Source organism: Aptenodytes patagonicus, chromosome 1, assembly GCF_965638725.1.
Source record: "Aptenodytes patagonicus chromosome 1, bAptPat1.pri.cur, whole genome shotgun sequence".
NCBI lineage: Eukaryota > Metazoa > Chordata > Aves > Sphenisciformes > Spheniscidae > Aptenodytes > Aptenodytes patagonicus.
This window is the reverse complement of record NC_134949.1, coordinates 86,788,627-86,802,016: the sequence shown is the minus strand read 5'-3', so window position 1 is coordinate 86,802,016 and position 13,390 is coordinate 86,788,627.

The window sequence follows — 13,390 nt, the reverse complement described above, 5'->3', positions numbered from 1 at the left end:
GACATCCAGCGCCGCCTTCATTTCGCCTATCGCTGCCTTCCACCGCTGCCTCCTCCTCTTCTTTTGCGCTGCCTGCTACCGCTGCCACCTTCTCTCTTTTGCCGCCTTCCACCCCCGACTCCTCCTCTCCTTTCACGCAGCTGCCGCCATACTCTTGCGTTTGCCGCCTTCCAGCCCCGAGTCGTCCTCTCGTTTCAAGCAGTTGACGCCTCCTTCTCTCGTTTGCCTCCTTCCACCCCTGACTCCTCCTCTCGTGTCACGCAGCTGCCGCCATATTCTCGCCTCTGCCACCGTCTCCACCTCCTTCTGCTCTTTCTGCCGTCCTACTCCGCCTCCGTCATACGGCGCCGCATTCTCTTCGCCTATTGCTGCCTTCCACCTCCACCTCCTCCTCTTCTTTCGCGCTGCCTGCTGCCGCCGCCACCTTCCCTCGTTTGCCGCCTCCCATCTCCAACTCCTCCTCTCCTTTCACGCACCTGCCGCCATATTCTCGCATTTGCCGCATTCCAGCGCCGACTCTTCCTCTCCTTTCACGCACCTGCTGCCACCTCCTTCTCTCGCTTGCCCCACACGACGCTTCCTTCCGCTCTTTGCTGACGTCTTACGCCACCTCCGTCATACGGCACCGTGTTCTCTACGCCTATCGCTGCCTTCCACCTCCACCTCCTCCTCTTCTTTCGCGCTGCCTTCTGCCGCCGCCACCTTCTCTCATTTGCCGCCCTCCCCCCGCGACTCCTCCTCTCCTTTCACTCACCTGCCGCCATATTCTCACGTTTGCCGCGTTCCAGCACCAACTCTTCCTCTCCTTTCACGCACCTGCCGCCATATTCTCGCCTTTGCCGCCTTCCAGCGCCGACTCTTCCTCTCCTTTCACGCACCTGCTGCCACCTCCTTCTCTCCTTTGCCCCACACGCCGCTTCCTTCCGCTCTTTGCTGACGTCTTACGCCTCATCCGTCATACGGCGCCGCCTTCTCTTCTCCTATCGCTGCCTTCCACCTCCACCTCCTCCTCTTCTTTCGCGCTGCCTGCTGCCGCCGCCACCTTCCCTCGTTTGCCGCCTCCCATCTCCAACTCCTCCTCTCCTTTCACGCACCCGCCGCCATATTCTCACGTTTGCCACCTTCCAGCGCCGACTCTTCCTCTCCTTTCACGCCCCTGCCGCCATATTCTTGCCTTTGCTGCCTTGCAGCGCCGACTCCTCCTCTCCTTTAACGCAGCTGCCGCCAACTCCTTCTCTCGTTTGCCTCACACGCCACTTCCTTCCGTTCTTTGCTGCCGTCTTACTCCGCCTCCGTCATCCGGTGCCACCTCTTTTTCACTTATCACTGCCTTCCGCCGCTGCCTCTTCCTCATCTTTCACGCCGCGTGATGCCGCCGCCACCTTTTCTCATTTGCCGTCTTCCACCGCCGACGACTCCTCCCATTTCATGGATCTGCCGCCATCTTCTCATTAACATTATGGAAAAGTCTTTAACGCATGCGCTCTTATGTTCATTGGTGGTCTTCCAGGGTCCTCTGGTGGTCATCGATAGTCTTCCTGTCTGTGTCTGCGAGTTGTACTCAGTCTTTTCACCTAGTTACAGTAGCTGATTTCAGCATAACTTCCTTATCCTTTCCACCCCTGTACACAGAGCTTCAAGGATTCCTTTTATCTGCGGAATGTCCAGTCTGCAGAACTTTTAGTTACTTCGCTTCGACAAAGAAAACTGTATGTCTCCTTAGTATTTCGGTATCAATGCCTCCTTGTCTTTTGAGCATATGTAGCTATCAAGCTGCAATCCTCATTTCATTAAGAGAGAGTTAACAAAGTTCAATGATAATTGGGACAGTGCACAAAGAGCAGATTATATTAATAGTATATGCTAAGCTGGGTTATTTGTCTCATCATGTACCAAACCTTTACGTACAGTATAACTATAAGCAGTAAACATATTGAGATCAGAGTTAGTAAAATTACCACTGGATGAAGCATAATTTTAAGCACTCCTGTTGCTGTCGGTGACCGTCCGAAAAGAGTTTCCCACCAGTGATGTTCTCCATCTTTCTTTACTCTTTCCAAAATTTGATTTATTTCTTTTGTATCATGATAAACAGTGATTAGAGTTTTGTGTCCATGGTTTCGGACATGTTCCAGTAGTTGACACAGATCATTGTGATGTAATAGTTTCTTTACCAATGTAAGATTCATTCCAATGGGAGCAGGCAATAAGTCTTCACTTAATGTATAATTTGATTGCAACAATTGATAAGATGTAACAGGAGCTTTCGAATTTCAGTGGGTAAGGTGCCCTCTTCTCCTTCTCTTATAATTGCTGTATGTGTAGTTAACAGGATTTGAAATGGTCCTTTCCATTTCTCTTGTAGTGGTTCAGAAGTCCAAGATTTGATGTATACCCAATCTTCAGGCTGGAATGGATGCGCTGGGGAATCAAGACCTGTAGATTTATTTAAAATCACATATCTATTTAGTTCTTGTAAAACTCTCCCGAGGGCAATTAAGTAATTTCTTGCATCACTTTCCCCTTGTATTCGTGTCTCTCCTGGTAGTACAAGTATTTGGTACAGTCGTCCGTATGTCAACTCGTATGGGCTGAGATGTTGCCTACCTCATGGTTGAGCTCTAATTCTTAACAAAGCCAGAGGTAAAGCTTGTGTCCAATTCATTGAGGTTTCCTGACATATTTTGCTTAACTGAGTTTTAAGAGTAATTCATTCTCTCTACTTTACCACTAGATTAAGGCCTATAAGAGGTATGTAAGTTCCAATTAATATCTAATAATCTGCTTATTTCAGTAATTACTTTGGCTATAAAATGTGGACCTCTATCTGATGACATCCCTAGAGGTACTCCAAATCTTGGAATTATTTCTTCCAACAATATTTTTACTACATCTTTCACCTTATTGGTGCGACATGGAAAGGCCTCAGGCCAACCTGTATATGTATCCACGAGGACCAACAAATACTTTAGCCCTCCTTTTCTTGGCAATTCGGTAAAATCTATTTGCCAATATTCCCAGGTGCCTGTCCTTCAGCAGTTTTTCCAAATTGAATTTTATTCTGTGGTTTTGGATTATTCCTACAGCATATTTCACGTCTTTGTGTGACTGATTTAATAATTTCTACCATGTTCCTGCTAATAACCGACTTCTGCAAATATTTTAGCAAATTTTCAGTTCCCCAGTGCACAGCGTTGTGTTCTTCCTTTACTAAATTATTCATGAGGGAATGAGGTATGACTACTAGACCTGTAGGTGTAATTGCCCATCCATCCTCTCGTCTTTCTGCTTGTAAAGTCTCGATTAATTTTAAATCTTGCTTATCATAAATAGGGTTTTTCTGGAGGGAAATTCTCTTTTCTGGCACTATAGCTAGCAATTTCTCCTTTATGCCTTTTTCTGCAGCCTGCTTTGCAGCTATATCAGCCAGTTTATTTCCTTGCTCTTCAGTGGTTCGTCCTGACTGATGAGCTTTACAATGCATAATAGCCACAGCAGCAGGGGCTTTTACACTTTCTAATAAACTCAAAATTTCTTCCTTATGTTTCACCTCTGCCCCTTGTGCGGACAATAGTCCTCTTTCTTTCCAGATTGCTCCATGCGCATGCACTATTCCAAAAGCATATTTCAAATCAGTCCAAATATTTACGCGCTTGTCTTTACTTAGCTGCAAAGCCCGAGTGAGGGCAATCAATTCAGCCTTTTGGGCAGATGTTTTAGTGGGCAATGCTTGTGCCTCTATCACTGTCTCGACAGTGGTAACTGCATACCCTGATACTTGCTTTCCTTCTTTCATAAAACTGCTGCCGTCCGTGTATAGTTCCCAATCTGGATTCTGCAAGGGAACATCCTTCAAGTCGGGCCTGCTTGAATAGACTTCTTCAATGGTTTGCAGGCAGTCATGTTCAAGTTTACCTTCTTCTTGTCGAGCTGAGAGGAACATAGCAGGATTAATTATGGCAGTAGTCTTTAAGGTCACATCATCTGGTTCTATTAGTACCACTTGATATTTTAGCATTCTACTAGGAGACAACCAATGTCCACCCTTTTGGTCCAATACTGTAGTTACCATGTGTGGAACATAAACAGTTATTTTCTGTCCCATGGTGAGCTTCCGAGCCTCTTGTATTAACAATACCATTGCAGCCACTGCTCTTAAACATCTGGGCCATCCCTGGCTTACTGGATCCAATTGCTTGGAAAAATATGCCACTGCTTGTCTACATTCTCCCAAACGCTGGGTTAAAACACCTAAGGCCACTGCTTGTCTTTCATAAGTGAATAGTTCAAAAGGCTTTTCTAAATTAGGCAGCCCTAAGGCTGGGGCTTTCATCAAGGCTCTTTAAGTTGAATATATGCATTCCGACTTTCGTTTGTCCATTGCAGGGGACCTTTCGATGATTTCAGTAACTCATAGAAGGGTTTTGTCATTAGTCCATAATTAACAATCCATAAGCAACACCATCCCACTATTCCTAGAAAGGTTCTCAATTCATGAACGTTTTGAGGTTCTGGAAGTTGACAAATAGCTTCTTTCCTTTCATTGCTTAACTGTCTCTGTCCTTTCAGAATTTCAAAGCCTAAATATGTTACAGTTTCTTTTGCAATTTGAGCCTTCCCTTTTGATACTCGATAACCGCTGAGTCCGAGGAAGTTTAATAGACTAATTGTCAGTTCCAAGCATTCTTCTCGGGAGTTCCCGGCTAATAGTATGTCATCAACATATTGTAACATTACTCCATGTCTATTATTTTGCCTCCATAGTTCTAACTCTTTTGCTAGTTGATTTCCAAAAATCATTGGACTATTTTTGAATCCTTGTGGTAATACTGTCCAGGTATACTGAGTCCTTCTTCCCGTCTCAGGGTTTTCCCACTCAAAGGCGAACAATTCCTGACTTCCAGAGTCAAGTGGGATGCAGAAAAAGGCATCTTTTAAATCTAAGACTGTAAACCATCCCTGATCTTCAGTGAGAGCAGTTAATAGTGTGTACGGGTTTGCTACCACTGGGTGTATATCCTGGACAATTTGATTCACTGCCCTTAGGTCCTGGACTAACCTATAAGATTTCCCATCAGCTCTCTTAACAGGTAAAATTGGAGTATTATATTTAGATTCACATTCTCTTAATAACCCATATTCTAAAAATTTCTGTATAATAGGTACCAACCCAAGTTTAGCTTCTAACTTTAAGGGATACTCTTTCAGTCTTACCGGTGCTGATCCTGGTATAACGTCTATCCTTACGGGTTCAGCCCTCTTTGATTTTCCGGGTATTTCTCCTGCCCAGACGACAGGAATCACTGCATTCTCAACTTCAGCCGGGATTTTTCTTTCCACCTGCTCAATTTCCTGTAGTAATAATATTGAAGCTTGGACAAATTTAGATTCTGGCATTGACACTTCTACTTCTCCATTTTTGAATTTTATTTCAGCTTCTAATTTTTCTAATAAATCTCGGCCTATTAAAGGTTTTGGTGCACCTGGTAGATACAAAAACTGATGCGTTACCCACTGTTTTCCAATTTAAAATTTTAAGGGTTTAAAGAAAGGTCGTGTTTCTGACTTTCCTGTCGCACCAATAATTCTCACAGTATCATATCCTAACTCATGTTTCTTTGTGTTCAAAGCCAAATAGGTGGCCCCTGTATCGACTAAACATTCTATTTCAGTTTCATCTTCCCCCAGCTTAATTTTAACCAGAGGTTCTGCTGCGGAAGATTCCTCCGGTCTTTTTCAGTCTCTCGCCTCTACAGCTAACACAGGAGTGTCTTGTTCCCCCAATTTCTGCAAAAATGGGCACTCTCATTTCCAGTGTCCCTTTCTTTTACAATAAACACACTGTGTCTCTCCTATTGGGAACCTTGGGAATCCTCTACCATGTCCTTTTCCTTGATAACCACCTCTAAATCCTCCCCTGGGTCCTTCTCGAGGTCCATAAGTTCCTCCTAGTACCACAATTAGTCTAGCTGATCTCTGTTCCTATAAATCACCCAAGCCACATCCAACAATTTTCCTGGGTCCCTGGCATCTGCTCCTTGTAATTTCTGCAGCTTTCTTTGGATATCATCAGCACACTGCCCAATAAACAAAGTTGCTAATTGATTCTTCCCTTCCTCTGATTCAGGATCCAGAGTGGTATACTTCCGAGTAGCTTCTTTCAATTTATTTAGGAAATCGGTGGGAGACTCCTTTCTGTCCTGCTTAATTCTCATATAATTTTGACCAATTTATCGCTTTTGGTATAGCATTTCTTATACCAAACAAACCCACCTCTGATATTGCGTTAATAACAATTTCTGCCCATTATCATTAGGGTCCCAGCCAGGATCTGCCGAGGGAAAATGATGTTCCAATTGTCCTTGTAATGTCCCTGCCACTATTTGGGCTTCAACCTGAGTCCCTGTCATTTTACGAGTCATCTCCCTCTCTGTACTATCAAACAATACTTGCATGATAACTTTGATATCTTTCCAATCTGGATTCTGAATTTTTATCACTTCAAAAGCACTAGCCACTCAATCAGAATCATCCCTATAACTACCGGCAGCTGCTTTCCAGTTATTTAGATCTACAATTGAAAAAGGCACTTTCACGATAACCGGACCATCGTTCCCTACTGCTTCTCTCAAAAGAGCTTGCAGTGCGGTTCCCTGTCGATTACGAGTTCTCCTTGCCACCAGCGTGGCCCCTGCAGCGTCGCTCTCAGGCCCATCATTCAATCCACCCTCTGCCCCTAAGGGTTCAAGTTCATGATTCTGAGGCCTCTGCCTCAACCCTGGAGCCAATAACATCCCTAAATCCTCTTCCTGCTTATTCTGGGTCAACTTCAAACATCTCTGTCCAACACTGCATGCCGAACAACACCTCTTTAATCCTTTCCCTTTTTCTTTCTCTCGTTTCTCCTTTTCCAATACCAATACCAGAGGATCAGTTGAAGCCCAATTAATTCCACACTCCTTTTACCACTCAGGATGCTGCCTTAATGTAAAGAACATATCAGCATACAATACCTCATCCCATTTTCCTTCTCTCCTTAGAAACAGCATTAGTTGTAACAGAGTATTATAATTCAAAGTACCATTCCTTGGCCCCTTTTCTCCATCTTCTAGTTTGTATAGTGGCCACTATTGATTACAATACTTAATTAGATCATCCCTTTTTGTGACCCCACCAGAGAATCCTGCAATTTGTTTCAAATACTTTAAAATACAACCCAAAGGTGATTTCTTTAAAATTCCCCCACCAGTGGATGATCCAGCGGATGATCCAGCGCCCATTTTATATACAGGGAATCACACAAACAAATCTTTCGTACAACAACAACAATACAAATAACTACAAATACTTACAATAATAAAGTCACACACAGACGAGCCTTTTGTACAGCAACAATAATAAAAATAACTAATTACTATATGAAATAAATACGATAATAGACAAGTATTTACAATAATTGTTACCGCGGTTGCTCTTGATGTTTATCTTGAGCGGGGACTCTAACCCCTAGTGGGGACTCTAACTCCTTCCAAGTGGGGACTCTAACCCCTAGTGGGGACTCTAACCCCTAGCCCGGGTCTTATACCCAACCCTGCAGAGCTTTCACTGCGTCTGATGGGCAGGTAGTGGGGACTCTAACCCCTTCCAAAATTTCCAAAAAGAATGCCTTATTACTCACAAAGCAGTGTTCTTCGCTCAGGGGCTCTTCGGTCCAGGGATCGGGAGAAGTCCTCTCCGAGAATCCCTCGGTGCTGGCTGAGGTTCTGCGATCCCAGGATCCGTCGAGGCTCAAGAGCAGTGTCCCATCTGGGGCGCCAAAACTGTTACCGTAAGTCAGCAGATGAAAAACTCTCTAAGACTCAATTTGGAGCTTTAGAAAGCAGGCATTCTTTATTGCGGCGCCGGGCACACAGGGGATCACTCCACCTAGTGTGCGTGCCGGGCTGCTCAACTATGGGAGTTATGTACAATCAGAATACACATATTCATTAAATTTCTAAGAAATGATTAGCATATTCATGTTATTTCTCGGAACTCATTAACATATGCAAAAGTCTATAACGCATGCGCTCTTATGTTCATTGGTGGTCTTCCAGGGTCCTCTGGTGGTCGTCGATAGTCTTCCTCTCTGTGTCTGCTAATTGAACTCACTCTTCTCACCTAGTTGCAGTAGCTGATTTCAGCATAACTTCCTTATCCTTTCCACCCCTGTACACAGAGCTTCAAGGATTCCTTTTATCTATGGAATGTCCAGTCTGCAGAACATTTAGTTACTTCACTTCGACAAAGAAAATCGTATGTCTCCTTAGTATTTCGGTATCACTCTCGTTTCACGGAGCTGCCGCCACAACCTTCTCTCATTTGCCGCCTTCCACACCCGACTCCTCCTCTCCTTTCATGCAGCTGCCGCCACCTCCTTCTCTCGTTTGCTGCAGACACCGCATTCCTCAGCTCTTTGCTGCCGTCTTACGCCGCCTCCGTCATCCACCGCCTCCTCATTTTCGCCTATCGCTGCCTTCCACCGCCGCCTCCTCCTCTCCATTCATGCAGCTGCCCCCTCCATCTCTCATTTGCCGCTGCCGCTGCCTCCTTCAGCTCTTTGCTGCCGTCTTATGCCACCTCCATCATCAGCTGCCTCCTCCTTCTCAACTGCAGCCGCCTTCCACCGCTGCCTCCTCCTCTACTTTTGTGCTGCCTGCTGCCGCCGCCTCCTTCTCTCATTTGCCGCCTTCCAGCGCCGACTATTCCTCTCCTTTCACGCAGCTGCCACCTCCTTCTCACGTTTGCCACAGACATCGCCTCCTTCTGCTCTTTTGTGTCATCTTACGCAGCCTCCGTCATCCACCGCCTACTCCTTTTCGCCTGCTGCCGCCTTCAACTGCCGCCTCCTCCTTTTCTTTCACACCACCTGCTGCCGCTGCCACCTTCTCTCGTTTGCCGCCTTCCACCACTGACTCTTCCTCTCGTTTCACACAGCTGCTGCCTCCTTCTCTCGTTTGCCGCCTTTCACCCCCGACACCTCCTCTCCTTTCACGCAGCTGCCGCCACCTTCATCTCTTGTTTGCTGCAGACGCCGCGTTCTTCAGCTCTTTGCTGCAGTCTTACGCCGCCTCTGTCATCCGCTGCCTCCTCGTTTTTGCCTATTGCTGGCTTCCACCACTGCCTCCTCCTCTTCTTTCGCACTGCCTGCTGACACAGCCACGTTCTCTCGTTTGCCGCCTTCCACCCCCGACTCCTCCTCTCCATTCATGCAGCTGCCGCCTCCATCTCTCGTTTGCCACTGCCGCCACCTCCTTCTTCTCTTTGAGGTCATCTTATGCCGCCTCCGTCATCCGCCGCCTCCTCCTTCTCGCCTGCAGCCGCCTTCCGCTGCCGCCTCCTCATCTACTTTTGCACCGCCTGCTGCCGCCGCCACCTTCTCTCGTTTGCCACGTTCCACCCCTGACTCCTCCTCTCGTTTCATGGAGCTGCCGCCGCCACCTTCTCTCTTTTGCCGCCTTCCACCCCCGACTCCTCCTCTCCTTTCATGCAGCTGCTGCCCTATTCTCGCGTTTGCTGCAGACGTCGCCTCCTTCTGCTCTTTTGTGTCGTCTTACGCCACCTCCGTCGTCCACTGCCTCCTCCTTTTCGCCTGCCGCCACCTTGCACCGCTGCCTCCTCCTCTTCATTCGCACTGCCTGCTGTTGCCGCCACCGTCTCTCATTTGCCGCCTTCCACCGCCGAATCCTCCTCTCCTTTCACGCAGCTGCCACGTCCTCCTTCTCGCATTTGCCGCAGACGCCGCCTCCTTCTGCTCTTTGCTGCCGTCTCACCCCGCCTCCGTCACCCGCCGCCTCCTTCTCACCTGCCGCCACCTTCCACCGCCGCATCCTCCTCTTCTTTCACGCCGCGTGCTTCCGCCACCTCCTTCTCTCGTTTGCCACTTTCCATCCCCGACTCCTCCACACGTTTCACGCAGCTGCCGTCTCCTTCTCTCGTTTGCTGCAGACGCCGCCTCCTTCTGCTCTTTGCTGCCGTCTTACACCACCTCCGTCATCCACCGCCTCCTCCTTCTCACCTGCCGCAGCCTTCCACCACCACGTCCTCCTCTTCTTTCGCGCCACCTTCTTCCACCGCCACCTTCTCGTTTGCCGCCTTCCATCCCCAACTCCTCCTCTCGTTTCACACAGCTGCCGCCACCTACTCTCATTTGCTGCCTTCCACCCCTGACTCCTCCTCTCCTTTCATGCAGCTGCCGCCTCCTTCTCTCGTTTGCCACCGCCGCAGCCCCCTTCTCTTTTTTTGCACCGCCTCCCACTGACTCCTACCCCGCTTTTTTGTCACCGCCTCTGCCTTCACGTTTTTCCCTCGGGTTCCGCATGCGCCTTCTGTTCTTTACCACCGCCTCCTCCTTTATAGGTTCTGCCTCTTCCTCCTCCTGTTCTCTTGATGGCCCTGGTTCATCTTCACCCCTTACTAAGTCATCTGAGTCTTTTTCTGTATTTATTCTTGTGTACAGGGGCAACTGATACTGGCACAGGTTGGTTTTCTGGTTCAGCCGCAGTGCCTGTTGTGGGGGTTGGAGTAGCCGCAATGCCTGTTGCCAGGTTTTGAGTAGCCACAGTGCCTGTCATGGGGGGTTAGAGTAGCCACAATGCTTGTTGCCAAATTTTGTGTAGTGGCAGTGCCTGTTGCTGAGGTTGGAGTAATTGTAGTGGCTGTTGTGGGGGTATTCTTAAATAGTTGTTTGACCTTAAACAAGACCTGAACCACATTCAGGAGACATAGCAATAGGAACATGGTGGTTTGAACATCCCAAGGATATTTAAAGTTTTCAAAAGCTGTTGTAACTAGCCTGGAGGAGAAAGGGAAGGCGAAGGAGTGGGGGAAAGTGCCCCCCCCCCCATCTTCCCCCTAGATTGGTTCCCCAAGGAGAAAAAGTAAAGAATGTAATTGTTAATAATTTCTGAAAGGTGGCTCCTGGGGTACGGAGATGATGACAATGCCGAGTACAAGTACCAGATTAGACTCACGACCAATAATTTTATCGTATCATAAACCAGTTTTACACAGTTCAGAAAAATGATATCCTTGATCCAGCTCCCAGAGGTGATAAACAGCACAACAGGGAATATATACTGCATGTAAGGCATTACATAACACAACTTTGAGAGTAAATTAATCAACATTGTGACCAGCGACTATTAAACCAGTATAATGAATGCTTATGACAAATTTGCCTTAACACACTCTGGTCAGATCTGTCACTATCTCAACCCTTCGTGCCCCACATTGGGCACATTGTGTTTTAACCTGGCAGGCAGCTAAACACCACATAGCCATCAGCTCACTCCCCCCCTGCCCCGGTGGGACTGGGGAGAGAATTGGGGAAAAAAAGTAAAATTCATGGTTTGAGATAAAGACAGTTTAATAGGACAGAAAAGGAAATGAAATAATAATAATAACAAAATGATAAAAATATAGAAAATAAGTGATGCACAATGCAACTGCTCACCACCCGCTGACCAATGCCCAGCCAGTTCCTGAGCAGTGGTTGCCGCCCCCCAGCCAACTCCCCGCAGTTTATATACTGAGCATGATGTCATATGGTATGGAATATCCCTCTGGCCAGTTTGGGTCAGCTGTAAAGTCCTGAACTAGTGTAAGCACTACTTAGCAACAACTAAAACATCAGTGTGTTATCAATATTATTCTCATACTAAATCCAAAATACAGCACTGTACCAGCTACTAGGAAGAAAATTAATTCTATCCCAGGACACTCCTCCGTTGCCTCCTTCTAATCCTCCTTTGCCTCTTCCATTGCCTCCTCCATTGCATCTTTCTTTTCCTTTTCTGCCTCCTCCATCACCTCCTCTGTCACCTCTTCCATCACTTCCTTCTTCTTCTCTTCTGCCTCCTCCTTCGCCTCCTCCATCGCCGTCTCCTTCTCCTCTTCTGCCTCCTCCATTTCCTCCTTCTCTTTTCCTGCCTCCTCCATTGCCTCCTCTGTCACCTCCTTCTCCTCTTCCTCTGTCACCTCCTCCATTGCCTTCTCTGTCACCTCCTCTGTTGCCTCCTTCTTCTCCCCTTCTGCCTCATCTTCTGCCTCCCCCATTGATTCCTCCAACACCGCCTTCGTTGCCCCCTCTGATGCCTCCTTCTTCTTCTCTTCTGCCTCTTTTCTCACCTCCTGCTTCGCCTTCTTCCTCACCTCCTGCATTACCTTGTTCATTGCTTCCTCCATCGGCTCTTTCTTCTCCTCTTCTGCCTCCTCTTCTGCCTCCCCCTTCGCATCCTCCAACACCTCCTTCATTGCCTCCTCTGATGCCTCCGTCTTCTCCTCTTCTGCCTCCTTTGTTGCCTCCTCCTTCACTTCCTTTGTCACTTCCTCCTTCACCTTGTCGCCTCCTCCATTAGCTCGTCTGTCACCCCTTCAGTCTCCTCTTCTGCCTCGTACATTGCTTCCTCTGTCGCCTTCTCTGTCACCTCCCCCACCACCTGCTTCTTCTCCTCTTCTGCCTCCTCTGTTGCCTCCTCTCTTGCCTCCTCTGTTGATTCCTCTGTCACCTCCTTCTTCTCCTTCTCTGCCTCCTCCATCACCTCCTCCTCTTATTCTGCCTTCTCTCTCACCTCCTTTGTTGCCTCCTCCATTTCTCCTTCTTCTCCTCTAATGCCTCTTACGTTGTCTCTTCTGTCACCTCCACCGTTGCCTCCTCTGTCGCCTTTTTCTCCTCTTCTGCCTCCTCCATTTCCTCCTCCATCACCACCTTCGTTGCCTCCTTGTTCTCTTCTGTCTCCTCCGTCACCTCCTCCATAGGCTCCTTCTTCTCATCTGTCGCCTCCTCTTTTTGCCTCCTCTGTTTCCTCCTGCTTCACCTCCTCTATCACCTCCTTCTTATCCTCTTCTGTCTCCTCCATCACATGATCTGTTGCCTCCTCTGTTGCCTTTTTCTTCTTTTCTTCCTCTGTCACCTCCTCCTCTGTCGCCTCCTTAGTCGCCTCCTCCATCACCTCCTTCTTCTCATCTTCTGCCTCCTCCATCTCCTCCTCTGTCGCTTCCTCCATCACCTCCTGGGTCACCTTCTCTGTCACCTTCCCTGTTGCCTCATACATCTCCTCTTCTGTCTCCTCCACCGCTTCCTCCATCACTTCCTCTGTTGCCTCCTTCTTTTACTCTTCTGCATCCTTTGTCATCTCCTCCTTCACCTCCTCCATCGCATCCTCCTTCTTTTCTTCTGCCTCCTCTGTCCCCTCCTCCATCGTGTCCTACTTCTCCTCTGCTTCCTCAGTTGACTCCTCTGTTGCCTCCTCCATTTAGTTATTCTTCTCCTCTTCTGCCCCTCCCTCACCTCCTCCCTTGCCTCCTCCATCGCCTCCTTCTTCTCCTCTTCTGCCTTCTGTCACCTCCT